The 24,918-nt window shown below is 40.8% G+C and overlaps 1 pseudogene; it reads left to right on the forward strand.

Annotated features, from left to right (window-relative positions):
• Positions 1–2,517: 2,517 nt before the first annotated feature.
• LOC103071348 (metaxin-3 pseudogene) overlaps positions 2,518–24,918 on the forward strand; it is a 42,130-nt pseudogene continuing 19,729 nt past the window's right edge.

The raw sequence follows: 24,918 nt of genomic DNA on the forward strand, positions 1-24,918 counted from the left end.
CTGGCTAAAGCAGGGATTAGCTGGTGGCTATCAGGCCATAGAATGGAAAGGGCCAGTAGAGCCGGGCTTCTCACTTTTGGAACTATTGACATTTGAGTCTGGATAATTCTTTGCTGTGAGGGTATGTGTTCGTCAGAGGTGTCCTGTGCATTTTACGATGTTTTTTGGCATCCCTGGCTTCTGCCCAGTAGATGCCAGTCATGACAAACAAAAATGTCTCCAGACATGGCCAAGTGTACCCTGCAGAGCAGAATGGTTACTGGTTGAGAAGGATCCTGGGGATGATTGGAGAGTGACTGGTTCAACTTGCAAGTGATTATTGAGCTCTTAGTGTATGCGTTGTGTTAGTCACTGGGGTTACAGAGGTTGAGACACACCCCCTCCCTTGGAACAGTTTACACAGTAATGGGGGGAGAAGGCGCAAGTGACACTGTATGTGTTTCTGCTGTATCATCAACTCCCAGAATATTTCTAAGAACATATTACCTGCTCAAATGGGCATTGAAAGAATTAATGAAAATATATCTTCTATTAGCTGTTTGACCTAGGACAAGTCCAGTTATCTCAGAGAATCTGTGTCTTCATTCCTAAAATAGGTGAGATACTACAGAGTTGTAGTGAGGTTTACGTAAAATAACACGCTTGGAACATGGTAGGCATTCAATAAATAATTACTGTTAGATGGAAGTGTAAAATGCTGATTGGGATCTTTTCCTTTTTCCCTGGAGTTGTTGATATTCATCCACAGATGAACAGTGAGGCACACAGTGCTACACATTCTGAATTTAGGGAAGGCCTGACAGCCACCTTACTGCAGCTCTTATACAGAGAGGCCATCCCAGCAGCCCCTCATCCCTTGACTATAAAAAAAAGCTGGAGACGGGGAGAAGAGATTGTCCTTTGGAGAAAGCTGAATTCTCTCCGCTCTCGAGTAGAATTCACTAAGTGCTAACCCTCTTAGACACTCAGGAGTGTCTAAGAAATTCATCCCATAAGTAAGGGATGGGCGATGCTACCCCATTTACGAGTTGCTGTGTGTGTGATGTTGCAGGGGTATAGAAAAAGGTGTGGAAGAGAGAGAATGGGCTCGAGAGATGGAGAGTCCAGGAAGCGGGGGTGGTATCTGCAACATCCAGTACGGCGAGAAGCCCTGATGCCGGTAAGGCTGGCTGGCTTGCTGGGAACCCTCTGGCTGTCCAGAGGTGTAGGTGGCTGGGAGTGGACTTGCATGGGGGCAGAGGGCCAAACCATATTTAGGGGCCGTGGGGTAAAGGAGGACGCCAGGTTATACGAGTGTCCCCCACAGGGAGGGACCCTCAAGGGTTCTCTGAAGGAATAACAAATATACCCACGAGAAAGAGCCAGCACTTGGAAACTGGGCGCATGGAGACACCTACATGCTGCTCAGTGGAACAGGCAGCAGGAAGGAGACTCTTTACCATGGACATGTGGATGGTCCATTTATATGTATAAGGATTTACAGCCACAGTGGAACCAAATAAAGGCTGACCAATGAAAAGTAGTGGGGCTCCTGGTCTAAGGATCCTTAAATTCCCTCTAACCAGGGTCAGGATTGGTCTCCACGTCTAGGGCAAGCCTGAGTCCAAAGTGGGTGAGGACTGTAGGGCTGCCGGGCAGCTGGGTGGACAGGTCATTCCCCGTCCGCAGACGTTCTGTGCTTGCACTGCATGCTGGCTGGTCTTGAACAGAAACCCTGGACAAGAAAAAGGGTCTCACCTCACATTCTAGCAAGAGCACCAGAGGGAGTCTTCATTTCCAAAGGTAATTGCCGCAAACGTGTTACACAATATCATTTGTTGCTTGGCAGGATCCAGTGTTGAAAGTACATTTCACATGGTAATGAAGTTGTTTCCCAGGACTAAAATAAACGGTTATCTGACTCGCAGGTTCATCCCACATTAGATGTATTACACACACAACTGTCAAAATAAATAACTTACTTGGGATGTGTCAGAGCTCACAACAAGCTGATGAGAAATGTGTAGGGTTGTGGAAAGGAAATCAGAGAGGCTGAGTGAGGGGAAAATAATGGTCCGTGTCACCGAAGGGACAGCCCAGCTACAGAGATGAAAGCCTGGTGAGATTTTAAAATGCCCACATTCCCATTCCTGCAGGTTTCAGTGAACAAATAGGGCCACACGTGGTCACACCAAAATAGCAGTTTGAAATGAATTCCCAGCGGCAGTGATGTCTCATGAAGCTGGGTTTGTAATTTACAAAGATGACAGCCAAAGCTATAAAAATAAAATGGGGGTTTTCAATCAGGTAGCCTGAGAGAAGTGGGGGGAATCATGTACTAGCTAGGAAAATACATTTTTTTCAGGCAACAGGTGTCATTAAAAATAATAATAATAAGATTGGACAGCCTGCTCCGAACAGTAAGAGTAGCAGACGTGGATTTGCAGTCTTCCTTGCTGAATGGAAAATTATGTTTTAAGGAAGATTTAGGGAATATTCAGAGTAACTTCCAAGTAGAAATGGTGAACTTAGGGCGGCATGGCAAAACCAAGTGATGACGATGGTGATGATGATGATGATAAAAGAAGAGGAAGGGCAGAAGGGTGAGGATGAAGAGGACGAAAAGAAAGAAATCTTGCGCAGGCCATCTATCTAAAGAGAGAGTGAAACGAGATGTGTACAAGGTATGCACAAAAAAGTAAGCTCAATTGGGCTTCCCTGGTGGCGCAGTGGTTGAGAGTCCGCCCGCCGATGCGGGGGACACGGGTTCGTGCCCCGGTCCGGGAAGATCCCACATGCCGCGGAGCGGCTGGGCCCGTGAGCCACGGCCGCTGAGCCTGCGCGTCCGGAGCCTGTGCTCCGCATCGAGAGGGGCCACAGCAGTGAGAGGCCCGTGAACCGCAAAAAAAAAAAAAAAAAAAAAAAAAAAAAAAAAAAAATAGTAAGCTCAATTAAAGAAGGTGATAAGGATGGATAAGATGGACATGAGTAAATGTTCCAGGCTTGGCAATGTCCTTTCAGTGGCAGCAGTCATCCATCTCCCGTGTCATCATTGTTGGATGATATCACGTAATAAAATGCCCTGAGTGGCACTAGCAGTTTGCAGCTGTCACTGGTGTGTGCCTGAAGAGCTCCAGTTTGATGGAGCATCACTCAAGCCAGTGGCCACATGGAACGCCCCGTTGTGTCCATGTTTGGGCTGATGAGGTCTGAGAATTCATTGAGCTCGGGCAATTGGTGTAGACCTTTGAGGCCTGGGTCCCCTTCCGGAACCTGCAGCTTTTCCATCTCTCAGCCAGACCAATCCCAGTTTTGGCAGTTTTGTGATTCAGCTGTCAGAATCTTTGCTTCACCAAAGGTAGAGGAAAAAGAGAATTCCTGGAAAAGAAAGCTAAAGGAAAGCTAATGAGCCCATGTTAGGGTGTGTTTTTTCACCTCCAATAATACAGTTTGTATGAGCACTGCCATTACAATAAAATTAACAGAATAAATGGAATCGAAGGAGTGAGGAAAGAATCATGGGCTTTGTGGGCAGACGACTGTGGATTCCATCCTTGCCTATTTAGGGCAAATTGCTTGGTCTCGCTAAGCCTGTGTCCTACTGAAGAACACTATATGTTTTGAAGTTACGAAGATAAATTAATGATCACCTTTACTGAGTACTTTCTAAATTAAAAATTACCTTTACTTAGAGCCTTCTACGTGTCAGGACTTGTGTTAAATTAGCTATAGTATTTCAATTGAACTTTACCATAACCCTGAGAGATGGGAACCGTAATTCCCCCGATTTTTCAGATAGAGAGGCTAAGAGAGAAGGACCTTGTGGGAGGTCACCGAGCTAGTAAGTAGTGGAACTGGGATTTGAACTAGCTGTGGCCTCAGACTCTGTGCTCTTAACATCCACATAAAAATGCCCAGTTCGCCACTGAAACATAGTGAGTACTTAATAAATGGCACTTCTATTATTACCGCAACTACCTTAAATCCGTTCTGGGACAAATAGGATGTAAATAAAATAAAAGGACTATTATTGTTGTTCGGTGTCTCTTTGATCAAATTAAGTGTCAACTGTCCTTCCAGCTCTCACAGACATTTTGCCCAGAGAATTGTGAAGACTTCCACTTTACAGGGAAATGAATCAAGTGAACAAAATCAAATGGTAGGAATGATAGGAAAGCTTCTCTTATCTAAAAAGGCGTAGAGAAATATGGAGCTTTGGCTGCCACTCAAACTTGAGGTTCCTTGAGAAGGCTGGTCGTTCTGCTGTGGTATTAGAACATCTGTAAGGCCAGGCACTACTGGAAAAATGAAGTGCTTGATTAGGATTTGCCAAGGACTCTCTTTAACAAACTCAACAATATTTGTTACGAAAGTTCACATAATATCACACTTAATCCCAAATTAAAAACTTCTGTTTATTGACAAAATTGAAACGTACAAGATTTAAGAGAGAACATTGAGTTGACTGCTGCAGTCCAAGTTTTCTGGGACTCGATTTACTTAGATATTTGTTTCCTTCTGCAGTTGTTCTTTTTGGTCTAAGAAATCATAAACATGTTCAAAGGAGATAATTTATCATAAAAAGCTCCTATTAAAAATTGTGTGCTTGGGCTTCCCTGGTGGCACAGTGGTTGAGAGTCCGCCTGCTGTTGCAGCGGACACGGGTTCGTGCCCCGGTCCGGGAGGATCCCACATGCCGCGGAGCGGCTGGGCCCGTGAGCCATGGCCGCTGAGCCTGCGCGTCCGGAGCCTGTGCTCCGCGACGGGAGAGGCCACAGCAGTGAGAGGCCCGCGTACCGCAAAAAAAAAAAAAAAAGAAAATTGTGTGCTTAATTTGTTAATTAGGGGGATAAGAATGACTGAGGTCTGGCAAAAAAAAAAAAAAAAAAAAGGGGTTTTTTTTTTTTTTTTTTCTTCTTTTCAAATAACGGTGGAAAAATAGGCCAGGTGATTAGCAGTCTATTTTTAGGACTTGACAGGTCAGTTTTATTCCTAGGAAGAAAAAAGGCTTAATCTGTTTGTAGAACTTGATCCTAGCCCAGAGCCATTTGTCACTGCAGGTTAAAAACCTCTGTGTTAACTTCCTACTTTAAACGGCCTGGACTAATCCCTCTGGAAATCCAGTCTTTCCACCTCATCACCAGATGGCACCAAACATCTTTGTGGGGGAGGGGCGAGAGGTGAATGGGAATGTTTACTTTCTGGTCTTTCAGCTAAAAAAATAAATCTACTTAAAACGCTAAATGCTGAGGGAATAAAACGTACAGAGAAATTGAATCAATTTCCATGTTAAGCAGCTGCAGCTTTCCTCGTCCCTACCCTAGATCAATTTCATAGTTTCTAGAAGATGGAATCTGATAATCCTAGGAAAAGGGAGTCTTTCTAGAGTCATTTTTTATTGTGGTACAATTTACATAACATAAAACTGATTATTTTAGCCATTTTAAGTGTACAGTTCAGGGGGTGTATACGATCTGTGGTAGTGTTTACATCTACAGTGTTGTACAACCATTATCTCCATTTCCAGGACAATTTCATTCTCTCAAACAGAAACTTTGTACACATATAGAGTCATTACTAAGTGAAGTAAGTCAGACAGAGAAAGACAAATATCATACGATATTGCTTATATGTGGAATTAAAAAATGATATAAATGAACTTACAAAGTAGAACAGACTTACAGACTTAAAAAACAAACTTATGGGGAATTCCCTCGGGATCCAATGGTTAGGACTCCGTGCTTTCACTGGCGAGGGCCCAGGTTTGATCCCTGGTTGGGGAGCTAAGATCCCACAAGCTGTGTGGCTCGGCCAAAAAAAAAAAAAGAAAAAAAGAAAAAGAAAAACTTATGGGAAAGGTCCGGGGGGAGGGATAAAGTGGTAGTTTGGGATTGACATATACACACTACTATATTTAAAATAGATGAACAACAAGGACCTACTGTATAGCACAGGGAACTCTGCTCAGTATTCTATAATAACCTAAATGGGCGAAGAATTTGAGGAAAAAAAAAAATATATATATATATATACACACATATATACATGTAGAACTGAAACTTTGCTGTACACCTGAAACAAACACAACATTGTAAATCAACTTTGGTCCAATATAAAATAAAAATTACAAAATTACAAAAGTAAAAAAAAAAAATCTTATTTTATTGAAATAATAATAGACTTCTTCCAAGCCTCATTCTCATTTTCCCTTATGTCCACACTGACTTTACCACACCATATCCAGCATGTACATACTGAGAACAGTTTTAAATCTTAAAATTTTTGTTTTAAAGTAGCTGATGGCCATCAAACTCATCAAAACAAGAGTCTAAATATAAATTTCCTCCCTTCCTATGGCACATCCAATAAAATACATTGATCTTGTGTTCATTCAACAAACACCCCTGTGCTCCTTCTGTGTGTACCATAATTATTGTCACTTTAGTCATAAAGATGTATAAGATTTTTACTCTCCAGCAGCTGACATGGTAGAGAAGACTTTTACCCAAATAACTATATAATAGGAAGACAGCTATGCAGCTTATTAATTTACTGAATGCCAGATAACTGTGCTTGATGCTGCACAAAATATGTGGCTTGAGTCCTCACAAGAGTGACCAGGGAGATGTAGGAGATGGCATTTCATCTGGGCAGTGTTCAAGAGACAGAAACAGAAGTAAGCCTTAGAAAAATTAAAGGAGAATGGATTGGAACAGGGAGATCAGTTAGAAAGCTATTGCCACAGTTCTTGCAAAAGATAATATAGAAACTTGCAAAGATAATACAGAGAGGTCCTGTGTATACTCACCCAGTTTCCTCCAATGTTACAACTTATGTAACTATAATATAATATCAAAAGCAGGAGATTGGTATTGATATTGGAACAATGCGTGTGTGTGTGTGTGTGTGTGTGTGTGTGTAGTTCTTCCCCCACCCCCAGCTTCGTTCAGATATAATTGACACGTAACATTTTGTAAATTTAAGGTGTTCAAGGTGATGATTTGATATATGTCTATGTTGTGAAATGACTACCATGATAAGGTTAGTTAGCACATCAATCACCTCACATAGTTACTGTGTGTGTGTGTGTGTGTGTGTGTGTGTGTGTGTGTGTGTGTGTGATGAGAGCATTGAAGAACTCCTCTCTTTGCAACTTCCAAGTATACAATACAGTATTGTGAACTAGAGCCTCCATGCATTAGATCTGCAGAACGTACTCCTTGTAACTGGAAGTTTGCATCCTTTGACCAACATCTTCCCATTTCTCCCACCCTCCATCCCTTGGCAACCACCAGTGTACTCTCTGTTTCCACACGTTTTTCTAGAGTCCACATATAAGTGATATCCCACGACATTTGTCATTCTCTGTCTGCCTTATTTCGCTTAACGTAATGCCCTCAAGGTTCATCCATGTGTTGCAGATGGTAGGAATTCCCTTCTGTATTATAGCTGGGTAATATTCCATCGTGTGTGTGTATGTATGTGTGTGTGTGTGTGTGTGTGTGTGTGTGTGTGTGTGTGTGTATATATATATATGTGTGTGTGTGTGTGTGTGTGTGTTTTCTTTATTCATTCATCCATTGACAGACACTTTGGTTGTTTCTTTATCATGGCTATTGTGAATAATGCTCCAGTCAACATGGGGGTGCAGATATCTCTTTGAGAGAGTGATTTCATTTCCTTTGGATACGTACCCAGAAGTGGGATTACTGGATCTTATGGTAGTTCTATTTTTAGTCTTTTTGAGGAATCTCCATCCTTTTCCCATAGTGGCTGCACCAATTTATATTCCCGCCAACAGCATACAAGTGTTCCCTTTTCTCCACATCCTTGCCAGCTCTTGTTATTTCTTGTGGTGTTGATATGTGTATCATATCAGATAGTTCTATGCCACTTTATCATATGTGTAAGTCTGTGTAACCACCACTGCTATCAAGATTCAGACCAGTTTGAGTGAAGTCCTTGAAGTCCTTTACACTCCTCTGTTCATAATATAATTACCTTACATATTTATAATGTATATGTAGATATGTTGAGAATGAAATCACACATGTTAAACTTTTGACTTCAACTCTTCAAATGTAATTTAGAAAACCCAAGAAGAGAAGAATGTATCGTATTTACCCATATTTTTGTTTCTTCCCTCCTGAATTTCCAAAATTCCTTCTTTAATCACTTCCTTTCTTTTTCCGGATCTCCCTTATATAGGAGGTCTGCTGGTGACAAATTCTCTTAGTTTTCCTTCATCTGAAAATGTCTTTATTTCCCCTTTATTCCTGAAAGGTAATTTTGCTGAATTACAGAATTTAAAGTTGACAGTTCTTTTCTTTTAAGCATATGAAAAATGTGTTGCTTCCTCTGGCCTCCATTGTTTCTGATGAGAAATCCATAGTATTTAAATTGTCTTAATCCTCTAGGTAAGTTGTCTTCTCCCTTTTGCTGATCTCAAGATTTTTTTTTCTTTGTTTTTCTGAGGTTGATTATAATCATCTTGGAATGGATTTCTTTGGGTTGATTCTGTTTGAGGATCACCCTGCTTCTTGGATCTGTGGGTGTATGTCTTTTGGCAAATTTGGGATTAATTTCTTAGCTCCATCCTCTTTCTCCTATCCTGGGACTGCAGTGACACAAATGTTAGATCTTTTGCTGTAGTTCCACAGGTCCTTCAGGACTGGTTCTTTTTCTTTTTGGCCATATGGCTTATGGGATCTTAGTTCCCTGACCAGGGGTTGAAGCTGGGACCCCGACAGTGAGGCAGTGAGAGCACAGAGTCCTAACCACTGGACTACCGGGGAATTCCCTGATTTTTATTCAGTCTGTGTTCTCTCTGTTCTCCATATTGGATCATTTCTGTTGTTCTATCTTCAGGGTCACTGGTTTTTGTCTTCTGTCTATTCTGCTACTGAGCTCATCCACTGAGCTTTCTATTTTGTCTCTTGTATTGTTCTAAAGTGTTCATTTGGTTCTTTAATATTTTCTATTTCTTTGCTGAAACTTTCTGTTTTTCATTTTATTTCAAGGATGATTGTAATTGCTTACAGAAACATTTTTATGATGATTACTTTAAAATTCTTGTTGGATAATCTTTACAGTTTTACATCAACATAATAATTGTGTTGGTGTTGGCATCTGTTGATTGTCTTTTCTTGTCCAAGTTTAGATTTTCCTGGTTCTTGGTGTGATGACTGAGTTTCAGTTGTACCCTGGACATCTTGAGTATTTTGACAGGAAATCTGATGTTACTTAAGTCTTCTATTTTAGCAGGCCTCCTTTGATACAAGAGCAGCAGGTGAAGGGGGGGTCTTGCCTGTTACCACCGGGTGGAAGTGGACATCTAGGTTTCCCACCGGGCCTCCATTGACCACCATGTCATTCCTTGGGTCCCAAGGTTTCTTAACTGGTCCACTTTCTTCTCCTCACCTTTCAACATCTAGTTATGTTTTCTTTCTATATAATGTGCAGGATTTTCCGCTGAACTTATTGGGAGGAATAAGGAGAGTGTATTATGCTATCTTGGTCTTGAACAGGTAGTGCTAAAGTCATTTTATTTCATTTTGTTATGCAGTTAGTGAAGCACAGGATGCAAGTACAAACGATAGCAATGATGATGTTTTGGGGCAAAAATTTGGAGTGTTTGTAGACCTCACCAGCTTATTAACTTCTTTCTGAATTGGACACTTTGGGAGGAAACCAGCACCCATTTGTCAGTAACTGTTTCTGTCATATAAAGTACTGGTAGGCTTTTTGATTTTGTAAAAAAAATTTTAAGAAAGGAATTTAATATTTTTTCCTTAAAAGTATCAACTGATTTTTTTCTTAGAAAATATTTGAGTCTCTTTAAACACACCTGAAGACTTCAGATTATATCCTCATTCTAAGCTTTCTGCTCTTGACAAGGCAGAGTCATGGTCTAAAGTGACACACTGTCATTGAATTTTAAATTAAGGTGCCATGGAAGAGGATGGGAAGCATAGCCTGTGGTGTGTTCTGTTCTTCCGCTTGACTAGAATAAAACTGCTGAGTTACCGGCTTTAACTATCATGTCACAGGGAAAAGCAGTCAGGGTTTATTACACTTGCTAGTTACAGACCAAGCTCAACAGGAAAACTTAATTGCTACCAGAAATCCAGAGAAACTTCAGCCTTTACCTTAAGACGGAAATATCGACACTGTGGCTGCAAAGTTAGCAAATAGATTTAAGAGCCTTTAGTTTTAAATTACTGTGATTCCCAGCCTCAGTGATACTGTGCAGGAGTCAGAAAAGTTTTTCTGTAAAGGGGCCATATGATAAATATTTTAGTCTTTGTGGGCTGGACAGTTTGTTGCAACTTTTCAACTCCTACACTGTAGCATGAGAGAAGCCACAGGTGATGCATAAACTAAGTGTGCCTGTGTTCCAATAAAACGTTATTTACAAAGGCTAGACAGCAGGCCACATATAGCCAGTGGACTATAGTTTGCTGACTCCTGGTATACATACCGTGTGCTAGGGTACTTTACTGAAGTGCCAATTTGTATTTTTCTCCCTATAGATCCTCATTTTTTCATTACTCGTGTGTAGATAGGCCCCTTCATACTTCCTTGACTTGGGGTTTTTGAAGTAGCCTCAAATCAACTTTTCTTTCTACCTATATTGAAATCGAAGACAGAGGTTACAAACTGACATCTAGAAGCTGAATATGGCCAGTAACATATTTTGTTTGACCCAAATGTGATTTTGAAGGCATTTGACTTAGCAGCTAGCATTTCACAATCAGGATATTTCACCAAAAAATTGAGATTTCTGACTTTTCTAGAAAACCTGGCCTGGCTGGTAAAATACCCCTCGTGGCAACAACTGGCTAAAGCAGAAGAGCAGCTACCCCTTTTGGACAGGTTGCCCCCGTCCCTACCACACCCTGTGGTCTTCAGAAATGAAGCCCAGTGTTAGTTGCCATTTATCTTTTTTGTTTGTTTGTTTTATTTTATTTTTTTATGGTGAAGCATTATTTCTTTATTCTAGTGTTTATACCAGTGTCTGTACTTATGGGTATAAGTCTTTGGATTCCTTTTTTCTCATCTGCCATCCTTGGCCTGAAGCCATTGTAAAAATGAGGCTAGGTGTCCCAGATGAGACTGGAAGAAGAAAACCACTTTAGAAGGAAAGGAGAATGGTGAGGTTTCTCTAAACTGGGCAAGTGTTAAGATGACAGTGGGACCTCAGAGAAATAGGGCCAGTATTCTGCTCTGTGGGTCTGGTGGTTTTAAAACAAATCCTTTGAAAAGTGCAAACCCTCTGACACTCTTCACTTGAAACTGGGCTGGCATTTGTGAGCGCCTCGAGGAGCAGAATGTGACGGAGGTCAACCCGGGTGACTTCTAAGGCAGGAGACCAGGCCGCTTCTGCTGGTTTCTCTTGGGATATCTCGTTTGGGAGCCTTTACCAGCCATGTTAGAAGCCTGACTACTGTGAAGAGGCCATGTGGAAAGATCGTGTAGAGAGACCACAGAGAGGATAGATGCCTGAGAAACTCCAGCTGTTCTGGCTCCCAGCTTTTTGTACAGGCCCAATCCGGATCCCAGATACGTAAGTAAGAAGCCTTCAGGATGACGCCAGCCCGCCACTATCTGATGCAACTTCCTGAAAAACTCTGAGTGAGAACCGCCTAGCTGAGCCCATTTCCTCCCCAGAGCAAGATAAATGATTGACATTGCTTTAAACCACTGTGTGGGGGCAGTTTTTAATGCAATAACAGTAACCAGAAGAGTGGAAATGCCAGAAAGGAATGGAAAAACCACAAAGGGACAGCTGCACAGTGTGACATGTCTTTCTTGCTCTGGCAGAGCATCCTGTAAACAATAAGCAGGTGGCCTTCAAGAGGCTTCTGTGGGCTTGGCTGGAGGACACAGATGGTGCCAAATGGAGGTTGGGACAGAACACTAGTGGTCCCATTTTCCTAGCACTACCCTATGCTGGGGCAACTTTTGGAAGGAGAGCCAGAAGGAAAAGGGGAAGAGGAGAGGACTGTAACTTTTGAGCTTGAATTTCTTGCCAGTGCAAGGGATGGTATCTTGAAGTCAATGTTTATTCGACTTAAAGACAATTTGAAAAGCAATGTTTCTTAAACATTCTAATTTGAGGGCCGTGACTCAAATTAATATAAAAAAAGGAAGCCCTTGATTTGCCCAGTATCTGAAACAACACCTCTTTTTCTCCCCTTAGCCAATTATAAGTCTGCAGATGCACTGGCTGCTATTTAGCCAAACATTTTGTGAAATTGATAAACATATGACATCTATCAGCTCTAACAAATACAGTGAATAAAATGTAAGTGAATAAAAATCATTTTGTGGGAAGAGATCTTGGAGAAAGAAGACTAAGATCATGAAATAGCTGATTCTTGATTCTGTCCTCCCTCCCTTCTGCTCATATCTCTTAATGGCATTTAACCTGAACTTGGATATGGGTCCAATACCTCAGTACCAATACCTCAGTAACCTACTTCACAGACAATGCTGATTTCCTTTGCAAAACCAGTTTGACAGTTTTGGCTAACACATTTATGGATTATTTTGACTGACCTGATTGTTTTTGTAAAGGCTATTTTAGAAGCCATGTTTCATTATTAGTATTTATATACACTAATAACAAAATTATCAGAAAGAGAAATTAAGAAAACAGTCTCATTTACAATTGCATCCAAAAAAAGTGTAACACCTAGGAATAAATTTAACCAAGGAGGCAAAAGACCTATGCTCTGAAAACTTTGACACTGATGAAAAATTGCAGATGACGCAAATAAATGGAAAGGATACTATGCATATGGATTGGAAGAATTAATATCGTTAAAATGTCCATACTACCTAAAGCAATCTACAGAATCAGTACAATCCCTATCAAAATGCTCATGGCACTTTTCATAGAACCAGAACAAATAATCCTAAAATTTGTATGGAACCACAAAAGACTTTGAATTGCCAAAGCAATCTTGAGAAAGAAGAACATAGCTGGAGGTATTGTGCTTCTTCATTTCAAACTATACTGTAAGCCTACAGTAATCAAAACAGGATGGTACTGGCACAAAAATGGACAAATAGATCAAGGGAACAGAATAGAGAGAGCGCAGAAATAAACCCATGCACTTACAGTCACTTAATCTATGACGGAGGAGACAAGAACATACAGTGGGAAAAAGACTATCTCTTTAATAAATGGTGTTGGGAAAACTGGACAGCTATGGAAAAATAATTAAACTAGACAACTTTATTATACCACATACAAAAATAAACTCAGAATGGTTTAAAAACTTAGATGTAAGGCCTGACATCATAAAACTCCTAGAAGAGAACATAGGCAGTAAACTCTTTACATTGTTCTTAGCAGTTATTTATTTGGGTCTATCTCCTCAGGCAAGGGCAGAAAAAAGCAAAAATAAACAAATGGAACTTCATCAAACTGAAAAGCTTCTGCACAGTGAAGGACACCATTCACTGGTGTGAAGCAACCTACTGAATGGTGGAAGATATTTGCAAATGGTATGTTCAATAAGGGGATAACATCCAAAATATATAAAGAACTCATACAACTCAATATCAAAGGAACAATCTGATTGAAAAATGGGCAGAGGACCTGAATAGACATTTTTCTAAAGAAGTCAAACAGATAGCCAGCAGACCCATGAAAAGATGCTTAACATCACTAATCATCAGGGAAATGCAAATCAAAACTACAGTGAGATATTATCTCACACCTGTCAGAATGGCTGTTACCTAAATGACAACAAATAACAAGTATTGGTGAGGATGTGAAGAAAAGAGAACCCCTATGCACTGTTGGTGGGAATGTAAATTGGTGCAGCCACTGTGGAAAACCATATGAGAGGGTTCCTTGAAAAAATAAAAATAGAACTACCGTACAATCCAGCAATTCCACTTCTGGGTCGTAGTTGAAGAAAATGAAAACACTACTTTGAAAAAATATATGCACCCCTATGCAGCATTATTTACAACAGTCAAGATATGGAAACAACCTAAGTGCCCACTGATAGACGAATAGATAAAGAAGATGAGCCATATATATATATATGTAAACACACATATATATCATATATATGTATACACACACACACACACACACACACACACACACACACACACACAGTGGAGTATTAACAATAAAAAAAGAATGAAATCTTGCCATTTGCAACAACATGAATGGACCTAGAAGGCATTATGCTAAGTGAAATAGGTCAGACAGAAAAGGACAAATGCCATATGGTCTCACTTATACGTGGAATCTGAAAACCAAAACAAGCACAGCAAAACAGACTCATAAATACAGAGAAGAAACTGGTGGTTGTCAGAGGGGAGGGGGGGATGGGCAGAACAGGTGTCGGGGACTAATAGGTACAAACTTGCAGTTATAGAATAAGTCATGGGGATGCAATATACAGCATAAGGAATATGACCAATTATACTGTAGTAACTTTGGGGACAGGTAGTAAGTAGACTTACCGTGGTTATCAATATCATACCATTATGTTGTACACCAGAAACTAATATAATATTGTAAGTCAGTTATATTTCAGTTTAAAAAAGAAGCCATTTTTCACTGATTTATGTTGTCTGGGTTTCATGAATAAGGGCACATGAATAAGGAAGAAAAGCCAATCTTTTTTTCCCTATTTTGTGTTATTGAAATTTCTTAAAAATGAGAAAAAGGAAAATATAGGTTGGTTGGCTAAGTCTAATATTTGTGAATATTTTCTTCAGTGAATGAATTGAAAAGTTAATTGGAAAATTAGCGTTGGCTTGCTGGTGGGTGTTTCCAAGGATTATGATTAGATATCCAGACCTGTGTGTTTATGTAAGTGTGTATATGTGTGTATGTGAGTGTATTTGTGTATAGGCATGTGTGTGTGCATATATGTGTATGTGTGTGTGTAGGTGTGTAAACACTTCACCGGTTGCTTTCCAGTCCAGTGCTTTGGATGAGGATTTCGGAGAGTTCTCAGCCAGTTCTCTGAACTTCTCCTTTGCACTTTGTGGAGCTGCGTTTTAAACTAATGCGTAAGTACAACAGAGTTATTTTTCTAAACCTCCCCCATCTTGTTCAGGCTTCTAAATACAATTTCGTGAAATCACAACAATGTGGGTATGGAAATGGGTTTGAGATTGTTTTAGAAAAGAAAGGTGGCAAGTTCAGAGCCTCTCCAAAAGAAAAGGATTTTTAAAAGCAGTCAAGAAAGAAACCTGCAGGGAGACTTAAAAGTGAGAGAAGAGGGCTTTGATGAGGCCCCAGAAAGCTCTCCCGCAAATGAAGAACAGCTAAGTGAGACATTTATAAGCAAGTAACAGGATAAATGAAAAGAGGAGGGGACTGTTTCTCCGTTCAGGCCAAGTAATATGGGTAGAGCGAAGTTTGGCAGTAGCAGAACTGAGAAAACAGTAAGACTCTTAATTGCTGTTTCTAAACCTTCTGGTTGAGAAGAACAAGAGCAGGACGGGAGAATGTCCGAGCACTCCTCAGACTGATCTGAAGTCGCCCTCAAAAGGAAACGTTGCATTCTCTTTTATGCCCCACCTCGGCCCCGTAATTTCTATGATCTCAGCTTTAACAGCTTTGCGGAAAAAAAACAAGAGCTGTAGGATTTGTTCAAAATAAATCCTCCTCAAATCAGTAACCCCTTCTACTGAGCAGTCAAACGTGTCTACAGAGACTGCCCTTTGCAAAAATGCAAGCAGAGAAAAGTGTGCAGCGGAAACTAAGACGTACTCTCTCTTCCGTGGCATTGTACTTTTGGCAGAGTTGGACTCATAGTTTCACATATTAAGGTGATACAGTGGCTTAAGCAGGGAGACACGAGTCTGGAAGGAGCAAAAAGGAAATTGGAGGCAGGACGTCTCAGTAGTCTCTTAAAAAGGCTTCCTCATTTCATCTGTGGTAATGAGACCCGGGCTGTCCACACCTGAGTCACCCAAGACTTCTCTTGAATGCTTCTAATTACAGGGGATGGCCAAAATTCTGTTTGAGATCAGAAGACAGATGAAGCCATTCTGACTCTCTCACCTGATTATGAAAAGAAAAGAGCACTCTTGGTTCTCATGAGTTCATTCTTGTCACAGAATGTAGAGAAAATTACCTGAGAATTGTGCCCTGGGTTTCTCCCTAAGGGCCTCCAAAGGGCCATAAATTCAGGGTAGGAGATGATTCGGGAAGGCAACGGATGCCCACAATGAAATGGTTGTTAGCAAGATGAGCGGTTCCAGAAAGTCGCATGGATGGAAATAAAGGCTTCACTCCTTGGTTTAAGTCAACCATAAGCAGCTGAGGGAGGAATTGTCAGAAAAAAGTGCAAATAAGACCATCACACACACACACACACACACACACACACACACACACACACACGCACAAAGGAAAAGAAAAACGAGGAAAAAGAAAGAAACCTGAGAATTATATTAGACACCCAGATTAAAAAATAACCTCAAAGGACTCATCAAACTTAACCAAGATAAAATCAGGTCTCATTCATAGCCTCAATTAAAATAGCAGCGTTTCTAATTACCGCACAGTACAATGACCCAATTTTCACAAACAATCTGAATGTAGCTTTTAAAGGCAATGGTGTCAGAAAGAAATGAATTCTGCACAAGTCAGTCAAGATGGCTTGCACCATTTCTATAGCAACTAGAAGCAAAAGAGTTACAAAGCTTGGTGACAGGAGATTCTGAGTGGAAAAAAAAAAAAAAAAAAGCAGATCCGTTCAGGTTATTTATCAAGTTCAGTAAAATAATAAAAGCTGTTAATCTCATTGGACTTCCTAAATGAGACTTTTCAAGTCCTTCCCGGTTTTTATCAACCTCATCTAAGCAATGCGTTCCCAACCTGGCACCTTGAATATCTCAGAATGCTCAAAGGGAACGACGGGACCCTCAAGCTATTTGCAGTATTTCAAAAAGCCTAATGCAAATGGTACATTTATCTCTGTAACCCTGAGTTCTGAACTCACATAATCCAGTATCTGCACAGAACCACCTAAAAAACAACAACAACATAGTATTAAAAAGCAATTTTAAAAAAAGGAGTTTCATTTTTTACCCAAGACACTTGAACAATATTACTTCAGAATCCCAGCAACATTTCTTGTGTCTCCGTTTCTTCCCCACGGGTTTTCTGCCCTTCACCACCCTAGAGCCTTTCACTCATGAAAACCCTCTCAAGTTCTCCATCCACTGGCTGCTCTCCGGCATTTTTCTCCTTAACTCTCCCTTGCTTCTGTATCCTGATCCCCCACCCCAACCCCTTCTGTTTATTATGGAGCTTTCACTTCTCTCATGACTCTTTCGCCACCTCTTTCTGCTGCTCAGTTCTTGTCTCGTCTGGCCAGAGCGTTCTCCTCAGCAGTGGAAACATGCAGACGGGGATGGCCACGATTCCTGTCATTTACTGAGTGAAAATGTACACGCTCTTTCCCCACCTCTTTCTGCTGCTCAGTTCTTGTCTCGTCTGGCCAGAGCGTTCTCCTCAGCAGTGGAAACATGCAGACGGGGATGGCCACGATTCCTGTCATTTACTGAGTGAAAATGTACACGCTAATAATTTCAGCACTTACTGTTTATTATATTATAGTGAAAAACAGGAACTAACCCAATGTCCACCAAAAGGGGGAAATGGGTAAATATATCATGAGCAAAAGGGTAGAAGCATTGCTTGGATTCACATTAAGTTCATATCTGCAGTGACCTCTGGAAGGGAAGAGGTAGAATGGACTGGAGAGAGGAAATACATACATGTGAATTTTATCTGTAATATCTCAGTCCTTTAAAGCTGCTATATTTAAAATAACTAAGAAGGGAAATAAAAGGTTAAAGAAATAAATAAAAGATGTTTACAGACAAAAAAATAAAGATAGATTAAAATAAAGAAATAAAAATAATTTTGGCACTTATTATCCTACGATAGCAGAATCCTGTCTTCACGTGGATCTTATTTGCTGATTCAGGGCTGGAGAACTTAGTCCTTCCCAACTGAGTTTCTCCCTAACCATCCCTCCCTTAGCAGTGGCCTCGTGGTACCTGCAGAGAACCTCTGTGGCTCCACCACACGTAATTTAAAAAATTGTGTAGCTATTTTTTTCCTGGCCACTGGTTTGGCACTTTCCCACTGAGTAAGCTTTCAGGTGTGCATGATGCATTTTTCCAAGGAGGCTGCACATCCTTTGGAGATGGATGACCAAGGACGCAGGAGTCTTCCACATGACATTGCGTGAGGCTAGGCAGTCAGCCGGCATTTTAGAAATACCATATTGTCAATGATACCAAAGATCACGGCACCGAATTTTTCCAGAAATCTATGTTTCCCAGCAGAGGGCATTTCCTGAAGTGTATGCCAAAGGGACAATAGTTCTATAAAATATTCTGCAGTAAAAGTATTCTGTGTAGATTATTGGGAAAGCCTCAGTCTATATATAGCCCTTTGGAGATTCATGATACTTGTTAGCCTGTTGTTGAACTTGTTTAACCCAACATATCTCAAACTTACTTGGCTACAAAACATCCCGTTCTTCTCTCAAAACATCCTTCAACACCCCACAGTGTGAATGTGCTAAACTGGCCTAGGATCACATAATAGCCAGGAGATGAGTCTCAAATAAAATCCTTCTCTTGTGGCTTTTCTGTTTCCTATTCTATCATCTCTTCTTAACCAAAAAATCAACTCTTTAATCAGGTATGAAGAGGAACAATGAAAGCATGAGGGGTAAAAAAAATTACTGCTTCAGAACTTAAACGCAGTGCATTTAATCCTGGCAGCCTTGTTTGGTCCATTTTCCCCTTGTGCAGGTCAGGCTTGAAGTGATACATGCTTTTTGTTTTCTCTGGATACCAATCAGAGAAACTTGCTTTCATTCAACATCTGGTATTGCTTAAAAGCTAGGAAAAAAGAAAGAAAAGAAAGAAGAAAAAAAGGGAAAAAAAGCACTTCATGAAAAAGCAATTAGTAGGCAGGGAAATGAGGGCTTGGTGTTCTCACAAAGGAAGGAACACATAAGGAAAATTGGAAAAAAAAAGCAAACTAGAAATTTGCATGCAGCTATTTCTTTTCATTAACAGTTTATTATCTGTGGTATATATTTATATAATGACCAAAAACAAAACACTGTGCTTTCCTCAAAAGCTCTCAGACACACACTTGAAAAGGACAGACCTGGAGGAAAATATATGGATGCTGCATTGAATTATGTTAAATGGATCATGGCCAGCCACTAAGAGGACATTTCGTAAGAAGGCGAATAATCACCTATTCAAGAGTAGTCCCAGAAAGTAGGGAGGATGGTGAGGAACAGACACAGATATGCAGTGGTGATCATAGCCAAGTGTCCTGCTCCAAGAGATGCTTCATTCCTGGAGAAAGCTGCTGAGATACTGCTGAACATGCAAAGGAAGGCCTGGCATTTCACTGAGGCCATAAGAGGTTCAAAGTCAAACAAACAAAGAAAATAAACAACATGATATCATTGACTCATCCAGGAAACGTTTTTTAGCACTTACCTTACATCAAGAAACAAACAGAAACATTGAAAATGGCATGCGCTCTACCCTCCAGGAGTTTAAATCCTAGGAGGGAAAAAAGATATTTGCATGCACCAGGTAGGATGTGATGGATGCTGGAAGAGTTACAGGTTGCTCTGAAAGTTTAGAGGAGCATCTTAAAAAAAAAAAAAAAAAAATTCTCTTACAGTGTATTTTCTAGAATTTATATGCAAAGTACTGTTTGAGGATGGAGGTAAATACAATGATTACCACCCTCCATTGTCTCACTGTTCTAATGATCCCTTTGGTACCCAGACACTCGCCTTTTAAAACAAATGTTAACAAACTGCAACCCATGGGGCATATCTGGCCCATCCCTTGTTTTTGAAAACAAAGTTTTGTTGGAACACAGGCATTTGCATTGTGTACATGTTGTCCGTGGCCGCTTTGGCGCTGTAACAGCAGGGTTAAGTAGTTGTAATGCAAACAAGCAGATAGTATGACATGCACAACCTAAAATGGTTACCATCTGGCCCTTTACAGACGAAGTTTACTGACCTCTGTACTAGATGACAATCAGAAATACTAGTTGTGTGATAAGGACTTTCTTCCCCCTACTATTCATGTGCTAAATGATCCCTGACATAGACTTGGCTGATAGCTGTCATTTTAATATGATGTTGGGAAATGCATGTGCACCTCCAGACTCTTAGAGGTTGGAAACCCCCTTTTTTTAAGTTAACTTTTTATTGGAATATAGTTGACTTACAATGTTGTGTTAGTTTCAGGTGTACAGCAAAGTGAATCAGTTATACATTTACTTTTATCTGCTCTTTTTTATATTCTTTTCCCATATAGATCATTACAGGGTATTGACTAGAGTTCCCTGTGCTATAAGTACCTCCTTATTTGTTATCTGTTTTATGTATAGTAGTATGTATATGTCAATCCCAATCTGCCAATTCATTCCTCTCCCCCTTTCCCCCCCAGTAACCGTAAGTTTGTTTTTTATATCTATGACTCTATTTCTGTTTTGTAAATAAGTTTATATGTACCATTTTTTTTTGATTCCACATACAAGTGATATTATATGATATTTGTCTTTCTCTATCTGACTTCACTCAGTATGACAATCTCTAGGTCCATCCATGTTGCTGCAGATGGCATTATTTCATTCTTTTTGATGGCTGAGTAATACTGCATTGTGTATATGTACCACATCTTCTTTATCCATTCCTCTGTTGATGGACATTTAGGTTGCTTCCATGTAATGGCTATTGTAAATAGTGCTGCAATGAACACTGGGGTACATGTATCTTTTCAAATTATGGTTTTCTCTGGATATATGCCCAGGAGTAGGATTGCTGGATCATATGGTAGCTCTGTTTTTAGTTTTTTAAGGAACCTCCATCCTGTTCTCCATGATGGTTATACCAATTTACATTCCTACCAACAGTGTAGAAGGGTTCTCTTTTTCTCCACACCCTTTCCAGCATTTCTTGTTTGCAGACTTTTTGATGATGGCTATTTTGTCTGGTGTGAGGTGATACCTCACTGTAGTTTTGATTTGCATTTCTCTAATAATTAGTGATGTTGAGCACCTTTTCTTGTGCCTCTTGGCCATCTGTGTGTCTTCTTTGGAGAAATTGGAAGCCCCTTTTGGATGCCATCTTATTATCCAGATAATCAGCACTCCAGAATCTAAGTTCCGGGCCCGTTTTCTTCACCATTGTTTCCCTGGTTCCAGGTGCTGAAAAGACATATTTCTGGGATCAGGTCCAGAGATCTGTAATTTAGTCCAGAAGAAATGTTGGTGTAGGAACCAAAATTCGGGACCTCTCCCTTCCTTTTGGGCGCTCCTTCCTCTTTTCAAGTAGTTTCTCCACTGGGCTCTTTTCTCTGAGACTGTATTTTTGCCTGCAAGAATCCATTACTACCAGAAAAATTCCTCTAGAGCACCGCTCAAAAATGTCAAGTAGTTTACCGCTACGGAAATCCTACCTACATTTCAAGACTTAGTTCAACTCTTCCTCTATGAAGACTTCTGAAATCTCTCACTCACCCCAAGAATGAAATGTCCCTCCTGTGTGCCTTCATAATTTCCATTTGTTGTAGGGGAAAATGTGTGTTACAGTAGAAATCTAGGCACTGTTTAGCGTATATCCTTCTCAGTTCTCTGATTTTAGCCTTCCATGGCCTTTGAGGTATTTTCTAGCTCTATAAGTTGTAGGTAACTAAGAGCCATGCAAAATAAGTCTTGTCTGTAAATATGCAAAAGAATCTGTCAAGTGAAGGTTCAGTCGAATTTCCTCCCCACTATGGAAAAGCTAGTTTTGTCTCAGTGTGCACATTTATTACAATACTCCAGATAAGTGGATTCTATATATCTGTTCTTTTTCTTCTCCTTTGAATTGGTTTAACATTTGCCTGTTTCCCTCATTAATAATTTCTTAAAATCTTTCACACGTTTTCATTTTATATCAATATGAGAATGATGATTTGACCTTTTTTTTTGCGGGGCGGGGGGGCTGGTAATTACCCTTTAACACGTTTCTTCAGTGTTTATGGTACAGCTACTATATGCCAAGCTTAGTGCTAGTAACTGGGCATATAATGATGACCAAAATAGTCATGGTCTCTGACTTCAAGGAGTTTATGTCTAGTAGGGGAGATAGATTTTTTTTTCAATCACAGAAATAAATATTTAAGGTTATAAAGGAAAACTACAGGTTATTCTAAGAGAAAGTCACAGAGAAATTGGTTTAGAGTAGTGGTGGGCAGTGAGGAAGTTAAGGAAGTCCTTCTCAGAAAGTGACATCACAGCTGAGACCTGACAAAGAATTAGAATTAACCAGACAAAGAAAAGGAGGGGAGGGGCTTCCCTGGTGGTCCAGTGGTTAAGACTCCATGCTACCACTGCAGGAGGTGCGGGTTCCATCCCTGGTCGGGGATGGAGCCGTGGCCGCTGAGCCTGCGCGTCCGGAGCCTGTGCTCCGTAACGGGAGAGGCCACAACAGTGAGAGGCCCGCGTACCACAGATGGCTGAGTAATACTGCATTGTGTATATGTACCACATCTTCTTTATCCATTCCTCTGTTGATGGACATTTAGGTTGCTTCCATGTAATGGCTATTGTAAATAGTGCTGCAATGAACACTGGGGTACATGTATCTTTTCAAATTATGGTTTTCTCTGGATATATGCCCAGGAGTAGGATTGCTGGATCATATGGTAGCTCTGTTTTTAGTTTTTTAAGGAACCTCCATCCTGTTCTCCATGATGGTTATACCAATTTACATTCCTACCAACAGTGTAGAAGGGTTCTCTTTTTCTCCACACCCTTTCCAGCATTTCTTGTTTGCAGACTTTTTGATGATGGCTATTTTGTCTGGTGTGAGGTGATACCTCACTGTAGTTTTGATTTGCATTTCTCTAATAATTAGTGATGTTGAGCACCTTTTCTTGTGCCTCTTGGCCATCTGTGTGTCTTCTTTGGAGAAATTGGAAGCCCCTTTTGGATGCCATCTTATTATCCAGATAATCAGCACTCCAGAATCTAAGTTCCGGGCCCGTTTTCTTCACCATTGTTTCCCTGGTTCCAGGTGCTGAAAAGACATATTTCTGGGATCAGGTCCAGAGATCTGTAATTTAGTCCAGAAGAAATGTTGGTGTAGGAACCAAAATTCGGGACCTCTCCCTTCCTTTTGGGCGCTCCTTCCTCTTTTCAAGTAGTTTCTCCACTGGGCTCTTTTCTCTGAGACTGTATTTTTGCCTGCAAGAATCCATTACTACCAGAAAAATTCCTCTAGAGCACCGCTCAAAAATGTCAAGTAGTTTACCGCTACGGAAATCCTACCTACATTTCAAGACTTAGTTCAACTCTTCCTCTATGAAGACTTCTGAAATCTCTCACTCACCCCAAGAATGAAATGTCCCTCCTGTGTGCCTTCATAATTTCCATTTGTTGTAGGGGAAAATGTGTGTTACAGTAGAAATCTAGGCACTGTTTAGCGTATATCCTTCTCAGTTCTCTGATTTTAGCCTTCCATGGCCTTTGAGGTATTTTCTAGCTCTATAAGTTGTAGGTAACTAAGAGCCATGCAAAATAAGTCTTGTCTGTAAATATGCAAAAGAATCTGTCAAGTGAAGGTTCAGTCGAATTTCCTCCCCACTATGGAAAAGCTAGTTTTGTCTCAGTGTGCACATTTATTACAATACTCCAGATAAGTGGATTCTATATATCTGTTCTTTTTCTTCTCCTTTGAATTGGTTTAACATTTGCCTGTTTCCCTCATTAATAATTTCTTAAAATCTTTCACACGTTTTCATTTTATATCAATATGAGAATGATGATTTGACCTTTTTTTTTGCGGGGCGGGGGGGCTGGTAATTACCCTTTAACACGTTTCTTCAGTGTTTATGGTACAGCTACTATATGCCAAGCTTAGTGCTAGTAACTGGGCATATAATGATGACCAAAATAGTCATGGTCTCTGACTTCAAGGAGTTTATGTCTAGTAGGGGAGATAGATTTTTTTTTCAATCACAGAAATAAATATTTAAGGTTATAAAGGAAAACTACAGGTTATTCTAAGAGAAAGTCACAGAGAAATTGGTTTAGAGTAGTGGTGGGCAGTGAGGAAGTTAAGGAAGTCCTTCTCAGAAAGTGACATCACAGCTGAGACCTGACAAAGAATTAGAATTAACCAGACAAAGAAAAGGAGGGGAGGGGCTTCCCTGGTGGTCCAGTGGTTAAGACTCCATGCTACCACTGCAGGAGGTGCGGGTTCCATCCCTGGTCGGGGATGGAGCCGTGGCCGCTGAGCCTGCGCGTCCGGAGCCTGTGCTCCGTAACGGGAGAGGCCACAACAGTGAGAGGCCCGCGTACCACACACACACAAAAAAAACCCAAACTACTTACTCTGGGCTACTAGGCTCTGCCTAGTCTGGTACCCAGAGACCCCGTCTGCCATCACTCCATCCCTCTGTCACTTCAATCCCCCCCTTCGCCTTCCCTTCCCTACAGGGCCTCTGCCTCTGTATCTTCCCTCGTCTGAACTGTTTCCCCCTACTTTAAAAAAAAAAAAACTTTTTATTTTTTTGGCCACACTGCCTGGCATGTGGGATCTTAGTTCCCCGACCAGTAGTTTGGGTTTTATTGGAAGCTCAACAGGAAGACATTGAAAGGTCTTACAAAGATCCTTCTGTTCCTCGATAGAGAATGGATTAGAATGCATGTCAGAATGGAAGAAGCAGCCTTTAAGAAGATACTGTGGGGCTTCCCTGGTGGCGCAGTGGTTGAGAGTCCGCCCGCCGATGCAGGGGACACGGGTTCGTGCCCCGGTCCGGGAAGATCCCACATGCCGCGGAGCGGCTGGGCCCGTGAGCCGTGGCCGCTGAGCCTGCGCGTCCGGAGCCTGTGCTCCG

Source organism: Lipotes vexillifer, unplaced genomic scaffold (assembly GCF_000442215.2).
Source record: "Lipotes vexillifer unplaced genomic scaffold, Lipotes_vexillifer_v1.1 scaffold331, whole genome shotgun sequence".
Lineage (NCBI taxonomy): Eukaryota > Metazoa > Chordata > Mammalia > Artiodactyla > Lipotidae > Lipotes > Lipotes vexillifer.